At 31.9% G+C, this 6,706-nt stretch overlaps 1 long non-coding RNA gene across 1 annotated transcript; it reads right to left on the bottom strand.

The window, feature by feature from the left end:
* Positions 1-4,984: 4,984 nt before the first annotated feature.
* Positions 4,985-6,102, bottom strand: LOC129304220 (uncharacterized). The gene is made up of 2 exons (XR_008591627.1): positions 5,628-6,102; positions 4,985-5,477 (listed from the first exon to the last, which is right to left on the bottom strand). It is a non-coding gene; the product is annotated as an uncharacterized LOC129304220 (long non-coding RNA).
* Positions 6,103-6,706: the final 604 nt, after the last annotated feature.

The raw sequence follows: 6,706 nt of genomic DNA, 5'->3' as shown, positions 1-6,706 counted from the left end.
TGGCAAGAGTACTGAAGACCAAAATAAATGAAAATGAAAAATCTAAAATATTAAATTAAAATATTTTGGGAAATAACAGGATTGCTACAAATACAAATATTATAGCAAAGCCAAACAAATAAGAGGGAGAGAGATTACAACGACCAGGGGACGAGATATCAAAAATATGAAAACATAAATTATCAGTGTAAGCTTGATAAGATAATCAATCGATACATTTATTTACTTCCTTAAAAGTGTGGTCGAATATGATTGTCCAACTTCACATAGTGAGATCTTTAATTCTATTAATGATAGCAGCAAGTGGGTGGGTAGTAGAGAACTCATTGTGAATTAGTGAGAGAGCTTTCATAGAGTTAGTATAAACATTAACTTTCTTGAACTTCTCCGCCCATCAAATGTTTAAACTTTCCAAGATGCTCATAAGTTTGGCAGCTATACTTGGGTAATAATCTAGGTATCTGGAGTAACTTTTAATCCAGTTTCCTTGGTTGCTTCGGATAAGACCCCGCATTTAGCTGTATCGTGAATGTTGATGGAGTCATAAGTATCCAATCTAATCCAACCTTCTTCAGGAATAATCCATCTAGCTGTTGCTCTATCACCCTTTTAAGTAAGGAAGTTAATTTTATTTTGAAGATATTGATATCTAAGAACATCTTGAATGTTGGTAAAAGCAATGTCTTTGTCACGCGTGTCTTTTTCTAAATGTAAGATTTTGCACCTTTCTTTTCAAATGTTCCAACACACGTGGGCATAAAAGTTTCTGCCAAGAGGTTTTCCTTGCACAAGCGTCGCTTGCATCATTCCTCGCATTCTAAATTATCTAATCCTATAAAGGAAGAGAAAAAAAAAAGGTGTTAAGTTTAGAATGACTAACTATTTTTGTCCAAACCTCTTTAGATTTTTTATAATCTCTTAAAATATGAATAGCAGAATCTAAACCAAAGAGGTATATTCTGATGCAAGGATTGCCTTCATTAGAACACGAGAATTTGGGTTGGAGTCAATCCCAATCTGCTTTTCAAAGTAAGGATTTGATTTTCTCATAAGTCGGCCATTTTTAGTTCTTTGACCATATCTTGGAGCTTTTATTATCGCAAAGATGTTCAATAGCCTTATATGCAGATTTAATGGTAAAGTTACCATCGTTAGAAGGCCTCCAACATAAAGTATCATCATCAGCATTGGGTTTAGGAGGTTGAACGATGGTAATATGATTATAACATCTCGGTGTAGGTATCTACGTAATCGTTCAATCTTCCATCTATCAAACTCAGAGTAGAAGTCAGAAACCTTTGCATGTAAAATAGAGTCAGCCTTAGGTAAGGCATAATTTACAAGTGGTTCCAAAAGAGGACATTATTTGTCAAACCAAAAAGATATTCGATCCCCTTTTCCTACCTTCCAGCCCACTAGGGTTGTGAAATTATCCCAAACTCTACATATACTAGACTAAGTTTAGGAACAAGACTTGGTTTTGTAAATCATAAGAATGGTAGGGTATTGACATTCATACTTATCACGTAGAACTTGAACCCAAAGACAATTAGGCTTCATAATGATGCCCCAATAAAGCTTCATAATATATGCCATGTTTTGGCTTTTTAATTTTTTTAAGCTAAGGCCACCATAATTAGTATCCTTGGTGATATGATCCCAGGACAAGAGGTGTGGTTTCTTGGAGCCATCAGTTGAATCCCAAAGGAAGTTACGAGAGTAGGTTTCCATATTAGTTAAGATATTATCAGGCAAGAGCATAGTCTACATAGAATAACTAGGAATAGAGGATAGAACCGATTTTATGAGAACAGCTTTCCCAGCAATATTGTGATAGCGACTTTTTCAATTAGAAAGTTGAGAATTGATTCTGTCAAGAAGGGGAGCGAAGGTTAGCTTAAAAACTCTTTCATATATAATAGGAATCCCTAAATATTTTTAAAGGTTTCCTGTTAATGGGATGCCTAATTCTTCACTGATCTGAATGACTCTATTGATATTAACATTCTTAGAGCGGTAAAGCTTGGATTTGAAATTGTTGACTTTTTGTCCTGAAGCTTTGCAGAAGTTATCAAGGCATTTTTGGATAATCCTCGCCAAGTTAAAAGGACCCCTTTACAAAAAGAAATAAGTCATCAGCAAAAAATAAATGAGAGATAGGAGGGCCATTAATAGTTAAGCTAATGGGTTTTCAATCTCTTTTATTAATGCTACTAAGTATGCTATGACTCAGTCTTTCGATACAAAGAACAAAAAGATAAGGCGAAAGAGGATGTCCCTATCTAATTTCACGTGTCGGGGTGAATTCATTAGTTGGTTCACCATTCCAAAAAACTTTCATACGAGTGGTGGTGATAGCTACCATATTGAGTTTTATAAAATTCTCATTCAGTTCGATAATATGAAGAGTATCATCAATAAAATCCTAAGAGAGTCTGTCAAAAACTTTTTCTAGATCAATTTTGAGAGCCAAGAAGCCCTTTCTCCTAACTTTTTTTCTCATAAAGTGAATGATTTCTTATGCAATGATGATATTATCACTGCTTTGTCTTCCTTGAAGGAAGCTACATTGACTATCCCTAATTAAATGATTCATACATTGTCTTACCCTGTTAGAGAGAAATTTAGTAATTATCTTATAGCTAACGTTGCATAGAGATATCAGACGAAAATCCTTCATAGAATTTGGCTTATCATTCTTAATAGTACTGGGCAAACGGGTTGCAGGCCACCCCACGGGCTAGCCCGGGCAGGCTGGCAGTTTTACAGGTTGGGTTGGGCCAACCTACTAGATAAAATAGGTTGAAAAATTCAACCCAACCCATTTTCTAGCGGGCTAGTCAACCCGTAGGCTAGCCCGCAAAAAATTATCAAATTTTTTTAATAATTTAAAATTTATACAATATAAATATATATTTATTTCATATTTTAAAGCAAATTAGCAATTAAAAAACTTGTAAATAAATAAAATAAACATAGAATTCAACCAAAAATTCATTTTGCTAGATTTTTACTATTAATCATCTTCTCACCTAAGTGTGTTATCTTTGTCACTAAGAAAGAAAATTGAAATATAAACCCATATTATTTTTCTCAGTGAATTCATATTTATAATTTTAATTAATAGATCTTATAAGATTAATAAATAATATATATTCAAAACATTTCTATAAAAACTAATAAATCATCTTCATAAACTATAACAAAAATTTTATTTGTATAAAAAGAATTTACACCATATTTCAAATATAAAGACTATATTTGAAAGTCATAAATTATATATTTAAGAGATGTTATTATTATTGTAGATTTATAAAAAGATATAATATAATTAAAAAATTAAAAATTATTTTTTAAAAAATATGCCAGCCCGTGAGCTAGCCCGTTTAGCCCGCAGTTTTTGCGGGTTAGGCTAACCCAGCCTGTTTTAAAAAACGGGCCAATTTTTTCAACCCAACCCATCAAATTGGATGGGTTAAATGGGCAAGCCCGCGGGCTCAACCCGTTTTTTTGGCTCTAATTCTTAAGGATGAGGGTTATGAATGTGTCATTAATCTCTCTAAAACTAGAGGGATCATTAAAAATCTTCATAACCAATTGTATAATGCTATCTTTGAGATTATTTCAGTTACATTAAATGAAGCTAGCATAAATACCACCAAGACCGGGAACCTTAAAAGCTCTAATATCAAAAGCAACATTTTTTATTTATTCTTCAATAACATCTCTATGGATAAGATGTAGTTGAGAGGAGTTTAGGGGTGGAAACATCCTGATGGTCATTAATTGATCTATTTTAAATAAGTAATTTACATAGGTAGCACCCGTGCAATGCATGGGATTGAAGACTAATTTGAGTTAATGTTATGTTTGACAAGAAAAAATAATAGAAGGAAGAAAAAGTTGAAAAGAAAAAAATAACATTTTATCCTATTTCACTACAAGATGAAAAGTGAAGAAAAAAGAAAAGTAAAAAGAAAATAGCTTGTGAAATTACATGTTTTTATCTTTAATTTTTTTAAAATATGGAGAGATTTTTGAAAAAAAAATTATTTTTAAATTTACCAATTTATTTTTTTGTTGCTACCTCTTATTTTTCTCTATTTTTATTATGATATTTGTAGTATAATTACATTTTGATTATAAATTTTTATTAAACAAGAAATATATTTAATTTTTAAACAAATTAGACAAATACTAATTCTAAATTTTCAATTAAATATTTTATATTTATTAAATTATTAATAATTTAATAAATACACTTTGTAATTGGATAAAATATTTTTTACCAACATTGAATAAAATAATTTTTAATTATGCTTTTGTTCAGTCAATAATATATGATAAAATTATTCTTATATATATAATATGTTAAAATCTTAAATTTTATTATATAAATATTTTTATAAATAATAAAATTATTATTATTCTTATAAAATTAATAACTTTTTTCTTCCTCTATTTTTTCTTACTCAACTAAGCATAATGAGAAAAAAAATTACATTTCTGTACTTTTTCCTTCTCTTTATTTCCTCTCCTTATTTTTCTCCATGAGCCAAACATGTAAAAAATGTACAGAAATTTTGTCTTGTGGAGTGTTTAGCATTCTTGAATTTTTATTTAGAATAATTTTGCCCCAAAATTTTAAAATAAGAAATCAGTTCATTCATCCAACAGTTAGTCTGACCATTACTTCAACTTTTATTTGCAAAAAAAAAAAAAAAAAAAACTCCAGCATATCCTCTCTCCCCACCTCCTTCCCTTTCTCTCTCTAACTCAGGTCCGACAAAAAGCAAATCTAACAAAAACTCCACAGTAGTGAACAAGCTCATATGCAAAATTTTGACCATAAATAATTTCTCCCACGATCGTAGCAAATCCACTCAAACCAAAAGATCAAAACTTCATTGGTCAATTCACGAAACATGAAAAAATTTAACAGTGGAACCCACGAATGCAGGAGAACTCAAACTCTGGAACAACATTTACGGATCAAGGGAAAATGCCTCATCTCAACTCTTAAAGCGGTTGAATGGATACAACTGAAGGGCGAAGAATGAGATCTCGCTGATGGCTTATGTGATGAGTGTAAGAGGTTGAAACGCAATCGTGCATGAAAACAAAATACAAAAAATACAAAACATATGGACACATCGAAGCGTCTCAGATTCTTCAACATTCCGATACGTAACTTGCCAAAGAGTAAGTTCTAATAAAGCTCAAGTTGAACGAGGTTCTTCATCCCCACAATTGATTCTGAAATAGACCCATTGAGTTTGTTCATGGACAAGTCCAAGTTCTAGAGCCTAGTGAAACGACCCAACGATGCCGCAATTGAGCCCATAAAGTTACACGAAGTGAGCCATAGTTCCTCAATGTTCATCAAGTCATACAGGATCACAGGACCTGTTGAAGCAAAACTCAGATAGTCAAAGCCAATCACAGCAATGTCCAAGCATAACCTAGATCACAAGACCCTGTTGAAGCAAAAACCAGACAAAAAACAAAGAAGAAAAAAAAGATCACCGTGAAATCAAAACTCAATCATCATCGAGAACAATCAAGGAAGCTCAAATTTCTGGAGTAAATAAAACTGAAAGACGCCAAGCAACAATCTCAGATCGAACCTCTTAATGGCGGACAATGCTTTTGCCGGCCTCAAGCTTTCCAATCTCGTAACCAACAGCTCACGTGGCAGGGCATGGTGCTTATCCCTATGCTGAAGTAAACTCAACATCGGAGAGCATACCACACTGGACTCTTAGGCTCTTAGCCCTTGACCTTTCGAGAGACAACCCTCTAAGAAAAAAAAAACCCTTGATTCCTCTCCATTGAGAACCTAGAAAAGGATAAATCAGGAACTCGACGCTCGATGGTGGGTTGACATTGGGTACTTGTTTGCCATGAAAGAAAAGATTCATCTTCCATGTAAGAAAAGATGGAGAAAAGATTAAGTAGCCGTCCACAACCTCTCGTCTGATTAAGGCAGAAAGAAGATGGTGAAGAGGAGAGGTTGAGGAAGAAGAAGAGTCGGAGGAGAGGATAGAAGCCCCATGTAAATCCTCTCTCTCTCTCTCTCTCTCTCTCTCTCTCTCTCTCTCTCTCTCTCTCTCTCTCTTTTTAATTTCTTCTAAAAATGTCATGTGAATGACTGAATGTAATTATTCTAAATAAAAGTTTAAAATATAAGATTTTTTTAAATATTTTAGTATAATTTTATCTTTTAATTTTTTAAATTTTAATAAGCCCTCTTTTCATTTTAAAATTTAAGTTTTTGTTTTGACAATTTTTTTTTCATTTATGTTTTTAAAACTTTAAAATAGTATTTGTTAATATTTTTTATTACATTCTTATTTACTCTAATAACTTTAATTTATTTAATATATTAATTATGGACAAGTTATATAATGCGGTTACTATTTTAACACAATAATTACATTTCTTAATTTTTTAAATTAAAGCCTTAAGCATTAAAAATTTATATTTTTAAAATGATAAAATAAAGGCCAGTTTGATTTCTTTTTCTTTGTTTTTTTTATTTTTTGATAAAGAAAGAGGACTCAGCCTAAGTGCTGAGTAAATTATTAATATCCAAAGTCATAAGTCTAGTAACAGCCAAAGAAGCAAAATGAAATCTAAAAAGATCAGGTCATCCATTCAGAGCTTATTTGGCGAGGTGATCCGCAACATGATTTTTGTCTCTACA

The sequence above is a fragment of the Prosopis cineraria genome, unplaced genomic scaffold, assembly GCF_029017545.1.
Source record: "Prosopis cineraria cultivar Desert tree isolate PC_DT_omini unplaced genomic scaffold, ASM2901754v1 PC2, whole genome shotgun sequence".
Classification (NCBI taxonomy): Eukaryota; Viridiplantae; Streptophyta; class Magnoliopsida; order Fabales; family Fabaceae; genus Prosopis; species Prosopis cineraria.
This window is presented reverse-complemented; position numbering and strand designations above follow the sequence as displayed.